At 43.4% G+C, this 15,333-nt stretch overlaps 1 protein-coding gene across 41 annotated transcripts in view; it reads right to left on the reverse strand.

Moving 5' to 3' along the window:
• Positions 1-15,333, reverse strand: part of MAP2 (microtubule associated protein 2) — a 218,760-nt gene that overhangs the window by 137,414 nt on the left and 66,013 nt on the right. For 3 of the 41 annotated variants that reach the window (XM_074548080.1, XM_074548079.1, XM_074548081.1), the window contains one exon: positions 5,657-5,713. The exons of the other annotated variants lie outside the window; for them this stretch is intronic. The gene's annotated coding sequence lies outside the window, so the exon portion shown is untranslated. The remainder of the gene's footprint in view (positions 1-5,656; positions 5,714-15,333) is intronic. 41 annotated transcript variants of the gene reach the window in all.

Consider the following 15,333-nt stretch of genomic DNA (forward strand, 5'->3'; position numbering starts at 1 on the left):
AATTCACTTTGTACCTTTAGTTTGAGCCTGTTTTGCCCTTGGAGCATTATCTCCCATTCCTTATTTCAACTCATGAACACTTCATTATTTTTTCCCCTCTCCTCTGCCCAGCTGTGGCAGGAGGGGTGAGCAAGCAACTTTCAAGTGTCTGGTGTTGGACCAGCATCAAACCACAACACTCACCTTTCCCAAAATGCAAAATACTCTATTACTGCAGAGTTTAACAGGATCTATCAACCATTAAACACAGTTAAACACTGTGAATATTTAGAAGCATTAAAACCTTTTGAGGAAGAAAACAGAGAAAGGCATGAGCTTAGCTTATCCTCTGATGTCTGCTTCTAGAGGCCCTTCCTAGGGGTCACGCCTGATGCTTTCAGGCAAGAAAACATTGTCTTCTCCTCAGAGATTTAGGATAATTCTGAAATGTTTCTGTGCTATAAATATAGAAGCAAATGTAAGTAAATTTAAAATTAAATAAATGTAATACACACTCACATTGCTAACGCTCAATTCTTTTCCATTTGTTTTCCCTTGTCCTTCAACCTGCTTGCTGAAATTCATAAAATCCTCTGACTTTGGCTTTCATCCATCTCATTCCTTAAAACATTTTTCCTTGTCTCTTTTCATTCCCTTGAACAAGGAAGAAACTAAGTGTGGGACCATTCTCTATATAAAGCTATATTTTATTAATAAGTATAAACATACAAATTGGTTCAGATTGACTCTAACATGCAGCCAAGACAGAACTGGAAACTATTTCATTTTGTAATGCCTTGGTAGAAATGATTTTACACTTCAGTAACCTGAAAAACAAGCTACTGTGACCAGAAAATGCTTTCTACCTTGCAACATGTGATCAGCAGATGAATGGAAGGCAGAGTGCAAAGGCAGGTAGCTCAAGATAAAAAATCTCCTGACTGCATGCCCCTAATATCCAGAAGCTTGCCATCTGATAGAGAACTTGGACAGTAACATAAACCAAAGACCTTAAGGTGTTTTTTTGTGCTTTCATTTTATTTTTATTCAACTACTACTCTACACGTTGCTATTTGATTTCTGTGGCTCAAGGTTTTGCCCCTTTAAAAGACCAAAAGGTTCTCTCATCCTGAACTAATCTTATTCTTGAATGGCACTGGATTGAATCCCCTTATTTCCCCCGGGTATACCAAGGGTAGTGACAGCTGATCCTTGCTTATACTGCCCAGTCAATTATTCTTATTTTCCTTCTGAAGCCCACAAAGACTGTTCAGGACTGAAAGCTCTCCCAGTGTGAGGGCACCTGCTAAGAAATTACTGCATGAGACAAAATGAGTGGGAGGAGGAAAGGGGCTGTAAGGCACCAAGTCGCTCACTGGAACCAGAGGCAACAGCTCAGCCCAGCTCCTGCATCTCTGCCCTGACTTGCAGCAAGTGAGGAAGTATTTCTCCAACCCAGCTTCACTACACATTTGGCTTTTCTTACCCAATAGCAGGGCAGAAGGTCACTGTATTGTTTTCATTTCGTCCACAGAGCAGCAACTTGAGATTCAGCTCCAGATCACAACCAGAGTCTGAGGTCCTGCATTCATTCACCTGTACCAACTTGCTGTCACGTGTAAATACAGATGGACAACACCTGCCAGCTGCAGGTGAGGTCTCAGAGGGGACCTGCTGAGGCACTTTCAGCTGGTGTTGCATGACACAGCAATCTCTGAGAACAGCACAGAGGTTTGGCTGCCACAGGATCCTTCCTCACACCTCCCAGTCCATGTGCAAGGGAGAGCGGGAAAGAATGCAAAGGGGATGCAGCTTGAAAATTGAGAGCAAATGCTGTATGGACTGGTCCTAGAACTAACACACAAAAATCCCCAATGAAACAAAATCCCTACAAGCAAAGAGAAGCTGGGTCCAAATCACTTATAGCTCATGCTGAAATCAACCAAGTATGTCTTTACCAGTCTAAGTGAAAGAAAGCAAAACCCCTGGGTTCAGGCAGATGTCTTCAAGCTCTTAAAAGCAAAAGACTACCCCAAACAATATGTTAAGAAAAACAGAAAAGATGGATGGATTGTAAATAGAAGATTTTCCTTACCTGAAGATTCAGAGAAACTACATTACAGGAAGCAAAGCCCAGCCATACACACAGGTCCTGCTGCAAGCCTGGCTGCTCTGAGGGAAGAGCCAACCTGAGCCAAGGCTGATCTTAGGGACCAGAGCTTGGGGAGAGAGGGGAGGAGCCCCTCATCTTCCCAGTGAGGTCCCAGCAGGAGCAGAGGCTCCAACTGAAAAGCCCAGCTTTGGCAAACATGGGATGCACAGGCAGAGCAAAGCCCAAGCTGACAAACAGGCTCTCCCTCAGCTGCTGGCTGTTCATTCATGCTGGTGCCATCTGCTTCACTTCATCCTTGGAGGGCTCATGCACAAGGAGGAGCAGAGCCTGTGTGCCACCCTCCTGCTGAGGAGCACAGCAAAGGCAGGCTGCTCTGAGGGGAGAGGAGCCTGCCCCTTCCCCAAAACAACCTGTGTGGAAGGAACCAGGCTGCAGGGCAGGCAAGAGGCATGGACAGAAGTGAGGGAATGAGACCAGAAAAGAGCTGAGGAAAGCAGCCAGGTACTTGGTGACCCATCCAGGCTCAGCAGAAGGGAGCAAGGAGGCTGCAGAGCCAGGACTGAAGAGGGATTTCAGCATGGGCAGAACAACACCCATTATCCCAGCTGAAACCAGAGTGCTGCCCAAGCTGGATGGTGCTGACTGGCGTGCAGCCCCTGGGCCACTCCAGCAATCTTAGCAAGATGAGGGACCCCACATTGCTGCACCTCTGCAGGATGCACAGCCACTGCTTCCATGGACAACTCTTCTTTCTAAAAGTTATTCCCAGATTAAAACTACCCTGATACTAAATTACTTAGCATATTTGAGGCCCAGATTCCTGAAAAAAAATGTTTACTGTTTTCAGAGCTGTGTGGCTTCAAACAAGAAGACACAAGCCAACCTTTGAGGCTGTCACCCAATGCAACACAGCCACAAGCTCTGGGACTGTCAGTGAACACATCTCACGTGGATTTGGGGATACCAATATTGGATCAGCCATCCCATCCCAGCACTGATGCCATCCTCTCACCCATTGTTGTTGGTAAAGCCTCAGCACAGGAATCAAGTGCTAGAGAACTTCATATATATGTGTGTGTACATATATATCCAGACACAGAGCACATAACTGTGAAACACCCCATCTGCTCACGTTACAACATTTTAAACACATGCAATTAACTGAACTGAAACGGCATAAGGATCACTCCGTGTCTTTTTCCCCAACTCCCACTATTTCCACCTTCCTCTCACCCTAACATATGGGAATGCCATATGAATTACTGAATGGATCATGCTAAAACTGGAGCCTGCAAAATCTATTTTTAACACAGATTATGGGGGGATATTGGCAGTCCGTGGTGCAGCATTGTTTGCCTTACAAGTTTGGTCTGTTACTACTTCTGGCAAGCCCCACTTCCAGCACTGACATCTCCAAACCCTTCCATATTTTTCCTTGGCGTTCTGAAATAAAACTCAGTTTCCATGAGAGTTCTTTGGTGGGAACTTTGCAGGAATAGCAGGTCAGGGGAGAGTTAGCACAGTGCAGTTTTTCCAGCCTGCTGCTGCCCTACTGCAGTAGTCACGAGATGCCCAGTTTTCCCTGTCACAGCTACCAAGGTATTTATTAATCCATCATGTAGGGCTGTTGCCCTGAGCTTTCATGAAATGTCATGGAGACACACAAATCATGTGCTGCCCCAGGAAACGGACAGAAAAGAGTCTATATGGGTTTGTATTGTCCTCTGGTACAACTGGGAAGGTATACAGCTTTTTCACCCACTCTTGAAAGCCCCCTCATCCCAAGGAGCTGAAAAACCAAGGTCAAAGTCTTAGCAGGAGAAATAATTGGAGCAACCTGATTTCTTTCTATGTTGATTATTAATCCTGATGCACAGCTAGGGAGACGTACATTACAGATCCATCAGCAGAAGGACACAAAAATGAAGAATCTCTTTACAAGGCCACAGCAAGTTTTACTAAGCACTTTAAAGCCAAGGCAGGTCAGGTCAGCCAGTTATTATTGCTCTGAGCAGCTCACACATCAGTGTCAGCATACATTACCTGAAATTGCAATGATTATCAAGAACACCATTTTCTCCTACCCTTGAAAATCAATCAAACCTCATCTTCACAGCCAAATGCACCATCAGCAATGCAGACTCAATCCAAAACCAGTATCAGATAAAAACCTTCAGGTGACATCACCAAGGACTTGAGGGAACACATGCCAAAATAAAGTGATTGTGGACAGTAACTACTTCATTCCTTTTAATCTGTACAGGCTCATCAGAATTGGGCTCCACTGGAAAGTTTTTCTTCTATTATGAATTTAACAAGTAAAAAAAATTTCACACATACACAGATGGATGCACAGTTTCTAACTGATTCCAGAAATTACATTCATATTTGTATATTAGATTTTACTTCAGAAAGCACAGGTGCTGCCTGGGCAAAATGGGATGCTGGGACCTTTCCAGCATTTCTAGCTGTGGCTGGAGACAAACAAGCCAGGGATTCACAGAGTTCCCAGTAGTTAAGGAAGGGAAGCTGGGTGCACTGAAGCAGCTTTAAAAACGTTTAACAAAGCAGAAACTGGAACTGATGTGTCATAAACTACTATCAACTACCATGAAACTGTTACTTCACTTTAATGTGCCACAAATCCAAGCCAGCCTCTTCAGGGTACCACCATTTCACACGCAGAGGCAGCTCAGAGTCTCACACTTAAAATACTTTCACATACTTCTTTTGCCCTCAATGAAAAAGAAATTCCCACTCATTTCTTCCTGGCTACTCTCTGCAGGACTGAAACTTCAAAAATGTTCTCATGCTTTTCCCTGTGACAGTGAAATTTGTTGGCAAGGCTGTGCTTTCTTGTGTATCAGGTTTCTACTCTTTACAGGCAAACTCCCTTTTCTCTTCATCACTCAGTACCAGAGATTTTATTTCATTTTTCCTGATGTAACCATAGATCAAGGGATCTGAAACATTTCAGAGCATGAGTAGAATCTATCATGGATTAGGCACCCATGTAAAGGAACAGAGATCCTGTACTCCACAAATAAAGCCAGGTTCCTACTATTCCTTCCTCAGAAGAGATCAGGAGGAAGAAGTGGGCACCTATTCTTATGGTCAGTGTGGCCAAACTCAACTGGGAAAGAAGCCCAAGTTGAGACACAAGCACCAGAAAAAGCCAATAAGAAATTAAAGGTTCAAGAAGCAGTAGTGCTGGGGAGAGGCAGCTCAGCTTCAGTGACCAAGGCAGTGCCCTCACACGACAGCAGAGCCCTTGAACTGGTCAGCTGGAGCTCCCCCATCCCATATGTTCCTCTGGCTCAGAGTGATCCACTCTGCCTTCCCTTCAGCAGGGGGAAGACAGGGAGTGGGAAGAGGGCAAATTAATTCAGAAGCTCTTGGCAGGCATATAAGTAAAAAAATAAAGCCAGAAGTTATGTGGAGCAAGCCCTGTGCTGCCAAATGAAGTCACGTGTGGCATAGTTCTGATCTGAGTATATTTTTTTAAATCTTTATTGTTGTTGTTATTATTATTATTAGCATTTGGCAAAAGGAGACAGGAAATACCTTGCTGGTGATGTCTGCTCCCAGCACAAGTCAGTTTGGAAGGCTGAACAGCTTACCCTGAAAAAAAGGGAGAACCAACTATTTTCAGTCCCAGCCTAGACTGTTACTCACGTAAGCAGCATTGCAACAATTTTAGTTTTGTTTCTATTTTATAAGAGGCTATTACATGAGGAGAACAAACATTCCCAAGAGTGTTCACATTTCTCCTCCTCTAAACTGGGCATAGTTTTGGGGAAGGGGAAATTTGCACACATATGCACTTGTAAAAGTTGAGTTCAATTTAACAGGAAAGAGCCTCAGTTCAGTTAAAAGCCTTATAAAGAAATGAACCCTGAAAGAATCCTGCCTTTCAGAGATGTTAACACAAAACCAGAATACACTGGCTCATCTGTGAAGTGAAATGCATGGTTCCACTGGAGGATACAAGTAACTCCCAGTCAAGCCAAGGGCTGACTGACTGACATGAAAGACTTGCTCCCTGCAGCAGCAGAACGTATGGTCTAACAGGAAATCAAATCTGGAAGGAACCTGTTTTTAACTCCTGGGCAAAGAAGTAGCTTAAGCATAAGGAGGTTGTAAAATTATGTTGCTTACAAAAGATAGGATCAGTTTAGAAATATATAGAGCATCAAATTCATAGAACACTAAGCAAGCCACCTACAAATCTCTTGCTTGAAGTGAAAGCCAAAAATACAGCTCTCTTCTCTGACAGAATACATCCCTCCATCTGTTTGCTGCTTCAGGTCAGATTAAATACTGCAGCTTCCTAGAAAGCTAAATAAACTTTACCTAAAGGGACCCTCAGAACACTGACATGTGACTCTGACTGCCTTTATTCCTTCTCTCCAGAGTTTGTAGCCACACAAGAGCCCTGTGCCACTGCTGAGAGACTTTCTACACTCCCTGAGGCAGCACCTCCTCACACCAGGCTGTCATGCCAAATACTCTATACCTCCATCATGTTATTGAAAAGCACTTGGATGCTTCTCATGGGTGGACCCCAGGACCAGATTCTTTTATTTCTGCAGGGTAAATTTTTTCTCAGAAGCCTGACTGCTGGTAGAAATAAGCTCTACACTTCACCCAGACACATCAGGGTCCCATTTGCACAATCACACACAAAGCAGCACCTCTGTGCTCTCAGTAGTACAAAGTGTGTCTAGAGTCAAACAACTTTTAATCCAACAGCCTGATGCCAACGTTGTGAGTCAACAAAACAAACTTTCAGGTAAATAAAATTACTGTGGATGTTTCATTCTCCTGCTGGTGGAAAATCAGGGCTCCAAGTCCTTGGCGTCAAAGCACAGGACTTCTGTCATCTCAAATAATGGAGAGTCCCTACAGCTGCTTGTACTGGTGTGTCTTTGACCCAGTCTGCATGGGACACCAGCATCCCCACTCATCATTTCATGTAAGCCAACATTCAATTTAACTCACTCATCTCTGCCTGCCCTGCCTTTTACCTCTATTTCTAACTACTACTGAAAGCTAATGGCTGTTTACATCACTGCCTAAAGAGTATTTCATAACACACTGGATTACTAAAAAAACAACCTCCATCTTCAAGAAGAGCATCAACATACCCATAGTTTTAAATGCAAAATTAATCTTAGTTAAGTAGGACTTTAGTAGATGAGAGCACTATAACATAGGGGTAAGGAACATGACCTAAACTTGTTGAGGAAGATACCTGAAAGAGTTTCTTAAACACCCTGTACAAACAGCTGCTTCAGAAGCACATGTGTTTAAGAAATCAGTGTTTCTTTCAGAGATGGCATTATGTGCTTTACAAGGCTACATGTCCAAATTGGTTTTATGGACCAAAAAAAATTAGTCATTCACTTTTACACCACCATAAATTCATGACAGAAACACAGTTCTGATAACCAGCCATTTATAAATTGCTCTTTCATATCTTGGCCTCACCTACCTGTTGTCTTATATGACAGAAAACACAGGTGTATGCTGTGTATGGAAGCAGGAACTGATAGATTTACAGCCATTATTAAACCAAATGAGAAGCCAGTGAAGGCACCAAGGGAATCTGACGTGACATAATATCGACCATATCTCATTTATCTCCTGTGGTTAGGATAAAGATAAAATTACTGCAGCTATGCAGTTCTTCAAGAAGAAATAGGGCAAGAGAAGCCACAACAGAGCAGCAGCTGAGCACAAGTTGATTGATGATACCAGTAACCCTTCAACACGTACTGCCACAATCTGGTGTCAGCCCACCAAATTACTCAGGAGCACTTGCTAAATAAATGTGAATCACTTTGTTGCAGCAGCCTTTTTCACTTGACACTCAGGTGTGACAGCTGCACCAGCATGCTTGCTCACCCAGGACACACACACTTCTTTCACTCACAGAAGGTTTTGAGGTTTGCTCTCAAAGCCCAGACTGCCACAAGCTCACAGTGATGCAGCCACAGCCATACACACATGCACCAGCAGCCTTCATCCCATAAAAGTCACCACCATAAAAATCATAGTGTGGTGGCCCTGTGATTCCCTCTGCTGTGTCCCCAGAGCCCTGCATAGGACCACGAGAACTGTATGTGAAATTCACATAGAAAAAGTAAACTACTACGGAGTACAAAGTAGCTTGTTTGCTTGAGTAGTGCTACATTGTCACACAGGATACTTCCTGTTACATCACTATCCTGTACCTCTCTAGCAGAGTGAGGTATGTCCATATAAAAAAGCCCCATAAATATCAAAAGGATTGCAGCAAAATTCCTAATGCCCAAGTCCAGGCTGGTTTGCTGTGTTGCAGAAGGGCTGTACTCCTCTCAGAGAAAGACAAGGCTCTCAATGGTGAACAAGTGCTCCTTTACCTTCACTTCCATGCCCACCAAAGGCTGTGCCAGGCTGCAGGACAAGCAGCAGGATCATCACTGCTCACAGCACTCTGGGATGGTGCAAAGCACCACATTTCTTCCTGAACTGAATGCAGCTCTTGCCTTTTTTCAACTCTTCCACCTCTCACTGCCTCTCTAAGCCAAAAGATAAAAACTTCACTTTGACAGAACTGCAGGGAAATACAAGGACACAAGCATGTTATTCACAATCCAGAAAATCTGTTTTCTGAATTAGAAGCACCCAAAGGCTGAATTCTCCAAGGCAGCTCGCTCAGAGCACTTGATGTGGCCAAGAATAAAGCTGACAGGGCAGAAAAACCCCTCAGATTTTCAATCAATTGCTGAACCACTGAACCGAGCACAGCTGAGGATGGGACTCCAGAACATTTCTAGACACATTTTGATTTCACTGGTGCTTCAGCAGCACCCCCTCCCCACCTGTGTCCCACAGCTGGAGCTCTGCTCAGCACAGCTGCCAAGGCCAGGGCAGCCCTCCCATGACCACCACAGACCAAGAGCCATTTCTCTGGGAGGATTATCTAGAGTTCATTCCCTTTGGCTATCCAGTTTGCTGCAGCAATAAAAACAGCTCTACTTCAACAGAGCAAGAGCTATGCAGAAAGCCCAAATTAACATAAATTCAGATAATAGCAGAGATTAAAGTATCATATTCAAATATTCACAAGATTAGTGTGCACAACAGAACACATGCAGCGGACATGAAAAACAGGTCATTACTGCATTAAAAATCTAAATAGTATTGGAAGAACTTTCCATCAGTAAGGACAATAAATCAAAAGTTAAGCACCATTCTATGCCATTCTATGCACTGCATCTCTGAACTACAGCCAAGGGACTGGGGAACAAGCTCTAACTCCTGGCTTGTTTAACCACCTTCTTTAACCCAGCCAAATCATTTTATTTGCAACTTTGGCAGCTCCCAACACAGCTGCTTCTCCCTTCCATTGCTGTGATTTTCAATTTAATACCTCATCATTTTGTCCTGCTACATTCCCTCTATGCTAATATCCTGCTTCCATGGGCAGCACAGAGCACGTCTGCTGGATGTAACCTTCCACTTTGCAAGATGTGCACCACTTTATGCACACTGCAGGAAGTTTTAATTCAGGAGCAATCCCATGAACATCTTCTAGGCACTAGCTGGGTTGTTTGGTGGGAAAAAGCAGCTAGGAGAACATCAAAAAAGTCTATATATGATTTTTCTCATTTCTTCAAGGAGTGGGATGGTGTTAGCTGAAGTCCTGTCTGCCCTGCAGCGCCTGTCTGCAGTAGAAGGGCTGGAGGCAGCTCTGTGCCAGTGTCACCCCAGCAGGCAGCAGAAAGGCCACACCAACACGTGGCTCCGAGCTGGGAGGGCACAGATGCCCTTGGGATGGTGGGGAAGAAGCAGCACTTTGTTTTCCCAGGGCCACCAGAGTGGCTGCAGCATCTCCATGAGAGATCCCAGCTGGGGACACGTTCCACGGCGCCGTCTGTCCCCGTGTGATAGCTCCTTACATAAGGCACTGCCCCGACACACAGAGGAGCCCTTTAACACACTGGCATCCTATCCAGCCCTTTCCCAGTAAGGAGTTTAATGAGGGCTGTTTCCAGTAAGGTTAGGAGGAAAACAGTTCTCTTTTTTATCTGTACAAGCACAGAAAATAATTGAGCAGAGTACAGAGGGGTGGGCAGGAGGGAAAGGAAATGCAGGGCCCTTTTCTTCCACTTGCATTTAACTTTGAGCCTTGGAAATACTGGGGTAAATACTTGAGTTCAAGGGATACACAGTATCTGAACAGAAAAAAAACATGAAAAGGAAGTGCAAGAATAAAAACATCCATAAACTTTCAGTTCTTTTCCTTGTTTATTTATTTGGGTTTTGCTACTCCTGCCCCCCAAATCAAAGAGAAACTGCAATGAAGCTGAAACATTTTGATCATTCATAGAATTTTTCTTTCCTGAAATGTCTCACATTGAACCAGTCAGACCAATGTGAGAAACATTCCTGTAGGGAGTGTGGAGTTATGATTTGCTCAATGAGGAATGACTTGATTTGCCTTCTACACATCAAGGCTTGGCACAGCTTACATGTCTCACCAGCAGTACTAAAAACCCAGCTATACAACCACAAATAAGCTCATATTGCTGCTCAGTTGTTCTGCAGAAGTGTTTGCATCTTGGAATTTTAAGTTCTTTATAATCCCTGTACAATTACAGCTTCTCCCATTCTTGCCAGGACCAGGCTTCACCCCAACACTGCTTTGTGAAAGGTTACACCTATTTAAAAAACCTCAAACAAACCCATTACTGCTTATTTTGAACACAACAGTGTTTAGCAAACTGCTGAGAATGGGTCTGCCTTGCACCAGGCACTGTACAAACACACAGCAAGAATATTTATGTAGATACATAGGTGATAAACAGGATTGATGTTTTTGTGGAAAATGAGTGGTAAAAACATAACACAAACAGATTTTCTAGCAACTCCAGGACTCTTTTGTAGTGGGGTAAAAATGCTGCTTTGCCTGAAGCTATACATTCTTATTTTCATGTGGTGGGAACTTGTGTGGCAAAAAACTATCTGAAAATGCAAGTACTACTGAAAGACAGTAGGAGACTCTGTCCCAATGAGTCTGCTATCTCAGTCATCATTAAATATCAAAGAGGGAGGAAAACAACAAACAAAGTTCTTACTTTACATGGTGTAAATGTACAGTTTCTCTAGACAGAGACTACTACTTTAAATACTGCAACTTCTGATGAAAGCAGCAGATTATTATTTTAAACAACTTTGGTTAGAGAGCAAAACCCTAGATGTGGTGGACAGTCAACATTTTATACCAGGAATGTTTTGTTGGTTGTAAAGTATTCCTTGTGTTTAAAACACAAGTATAACAAAGTGCACAATTCCAGTAACATTTGTACGCAATGATAAAGGCAAGTACCTCAGTCTGTTTAACATCAGTTTGGAAATTGTTGTAAAGCATGGATCATAGACATGATTTTGAATGAAAATACTTGCTTCCTATTTGAACATTTTTTTATAAAACCCTGTGTAAATGAAAAGGGCTATTCATGACCTCAAAAGGATGGATTGGCTGTGGAATTCTGTTTCCCACCTATACTGGTTTTATAATGAAAATAATTTTTAATGCTGATTAAGTTCTCCAAATACTTATCATACTATACCTCTCCATTCTGCCATGCACACCCTCAGCCCCCCCCAAAACTAAAACCAAACCCTCAAGTAATTTTGGTGATTATTTTTTCCATGGTAAAGCATGCAAAACCTCAACAGCAATAACATGCTTGCTTGCTTTCACACAATTCTTACAGCTGCTGGCACTGCATGAGGACTCCTTCACCCTCACTTAGCTCAGTGGAAGTTTCTGCAGCATCCTTTGGGATAAAGCCCTTAAACACTGAGTTTACAAAGCATTTAAGCATCTGTAGAACTCTGAGCACTTGGGCTATCCATCCTCACTTAGAGCACTTAAGCACTTAGACTAAATCATGCGCTTGGTGGCATCGCTGACTCCAGGCTTTTCTGTTGTGTCTTTACAGGACTTCCAAAGTACAACTGACAAGAACCAGCAGCTCCAGAAGTTACAGACCAAAACTTGTTTTGCTTTTACAGTATGGTTACCAGATGCAGCATGTATCTCCTACTTCTGCAGTACATAAAAACCCCTGATTGGGATCAGCTGCTGGCAGGGGTCAGCAACTTGCTGTTAAATGAAACAAATGTATGTGTTCCAAGGGACAGGGAGCCTTTGAAAACCAGCAGCAAGTAAATTGTGAGTACTCTTCAGAATTAGGGCAGGACTGAGCACAACAAATGTAGCATTAGGTTCAGCACCACGCACCTGAATCTCTGCAAACAGCAATGCCTCTCTGCCTCTCCTATACTTCTCAATTATAGATTACTCCCTGGCTTGCTCTAGTTTATTGGCTCATGTCACCATGGCAACACCTCTAAAGGTATAAGAGACTTACCCCTCTCCCTTACATTCCCTTTCAGCCAACCTGACATTTGGCATTTATTTAGAAGCCTCCTCCACACATATGTTGAGCTACTACAGGTGCTCAACCAGCAAGGCTCTATATTTTACCCTCTACAGGTCCCAGGGGTAATAGACTATATGATTTACTTTGGCACTGAGCACTGTGTGCAATCTCAGCTGTGTGTCAACTATCTGACAGTTTTCACAACAAACCCACCAGTCACTGGCAGGTTTGCTGGCTGATTTAGTTACTTCTGGTCCCATTCATCTCATCATCAAACAAAATACTTCTTAATTAAAAGGAAAAAAAAAAAAAGGCTCTGAATTCCCAGGCACAAATCTTTGGTATATTGACCTTTAATTGCCTAAGTCTGGAAGTTTAATTACAGCCCTAAACAATAACTTATTTCACCAGTTTTAGTGCTACTTCTTCCCCTAGATGAGCAATGGCAACATCTCTGTTTATTAACTCAGAAATGCTATACACAGGAGAGCAAGCTGTTTCTCTTTCAGAGCCACACAGTTTTTGTGTACACACAGAAGAAAAAGCTAACTAGGACCCAACAGAGCATTGGCTGAAGAGAAAACTGAGCCAGAAAGGCATGGAGACGGGATCAAGCTATCTTCAGGGAGCCCCAGAGAACAGAAGACACTGAGCACACACTACACCATCATTGAGGAGCCTGCTGCCAAGATTGGATTTGCCCATCCTCCATACTCTAAGTCCCTGGCTGAGGATGAGGGGATGCTTCAGCCCAAGCTCTCTGGACAAAGGATTAGTCATGTTCAGCATCTCAGCCACAGGCCCAGACCATTAATGGGATCTAGACAGCTTTGACATGGCAGAGGTAAAGCAAGCTACTGACAGCCCACCAGCACACTGGAGGAGATGGCTCCAGCTAAGCAATACTTCAGATGCTTTGATCCAGGTGTAAAGCCAAGCTCTGGCTTGCCACAGTGAGCCTGATGTGCCAGACCCCACATCTTATTTCACAGTGCAAAATCAACCAGAGCTAAGACAGGTGCAAAAACTACAACAAAAAGGCAATAGTTTCCTAGACCATAGTGATGAAACATCAGCATCTGAGATCAGGGCCCAGCAGAGGGAAGGAGAAGGCAAGGAGGAATTTGAGATGAGGTAACTTCACAGACTGGAAATGTCCCAAATGAAACACACTGTCAGAAAACTCAGGAGAGCAAAAATCAAGCTACTCCAATAAAAGCATAAGTCCTTGTGCATTTCCAGAACAGAACCACCAACTAGTTGTGGTTGGCAGGGGCCTCTGGAGATTTCCCTTGTTCAACTGCTCAAGCAGGGTTGCATGTGTTCACAGCAGCAACTCTTTGTCCAGAAGACAGCTAAAACAACCCTTTGGTTCAGTTTAATTAGAAATGCAATTAAAAAACCCACAGTCTTGCATGTTAATTGGTCAGGTCAGTGAATGGTCAGTCCTTTCCCACATGAAAACATCCATTTTCACCTTCATTACAAATCATGTGATAATCCCTGGCTTTGCACAGCCCTCAGCTAAAGTCATACCTCATCTCAAACTTGGCTCTACTTGGATACATTCCTCAGGGGTACCCTAAAAGCATTTTCTGCTACACAGAAGACAATGAGCAAATGAGTCAACACACAACTGGGTGTGAACTTGTGCTGCTCTTGACTGCCTATTCATTTCTCTAAGTGTAAATCAGGAACAACCCCACTGCTGTCAACTGAATTACATCAAAGAAAGCAAGCACACACAGCCCTCTAAATGAAAGAGGCAGTATCAAGTTTCATAGCTTGTATAAAACACTGCATGTCATTAAAGGCTGAGCAAAACATGGGTGTTTCATGTCCTATTTATTAAACCACAATTGCTGTCCTACTGCAAGAACACCACAAAAAAGGGATGTAAGTCTCCCACACAAATGCAAACCTACCTGTTTCCTGAAGTACTGCTAAAATTTACACTACTACTCATACCCCTTCCACTAAAGGGATTAGGAGAAAAAGAAACTGAAAGAAAATTAAAAAAAAATGGAAAAGTATATAAGACAAAGTCTAATATGCATCACAGGTAATTGTCGGATCTCAGCATCTCAGTCCTGAGGTGCCGGGCCACCGAGACCACCCTTGGGGGGCCCGGGACTCCTGGAATGTTGCCAGAAGTGTCTGGTGGCTGGACTTTGACCCTACACGGGAGACAACAAGGATGAGGGCTTCACCGGGGTGAATGGTGAAGGGATTAGTTAATTAGAGGGTGAGACACAGGGTTTAGGATTTATGTACAGGGGGGTTTAGAGAAGTAAGATGGAGGAATTGGGGTGTGTCCTGTCCTTCTTCTTCTTCTTCTTCTTCTCCTCCATCTTCTTTGGTGATGGTGGCACTTTTGGATTGGTTATTACTGAAAGTGCACCGAGTAATAAGAATAAATGGTATTGGGGAAAAATTATAAATATTGTACACGTAACAATGGGTATAAAGATAGGTGGCTGCCTGGAGGACAGCACAGTGTGCTCATGGCTGACTGCTGAGCAGACCTCTGTCAGGCTGAAAGAACATCTTTTAGATAAACAATTAATAAACATAAAAACCGAAAGAAGAACTGAAGCCTCTTCTCGTCCTTCGATACGCGGGCTGCCCCAAGGCCACTCTGGGCCTTTCCAGGCCCTTCAAACAACCGAGAAAACCCGACAATAATGAAATAAAAAGGACACAGGATTGTGATTTTTAGAAATCCAGGGTTAAGCTCTTTTGCTTTAGCAGAAAAGTCTCCAGCAAATAAATGGGCAGCAAAGCCACCCCTTTGCCAAGTGC

Source organism: Zonotrichia albicollis, chromosome 10 (assembly GCF_047830755.1).
Source record: "Zonotrichia albicollis isolate bZonAlb1 chromosome 10, bZonAlb1.hap1, whole genome shotgun sequence".
Lineage (NCBI taxonomy): Eukaryota > Metazoa > Chordata > Aves > Passeriformes > Passerellidae > Zonotrichia > Zonotrichia albicollis.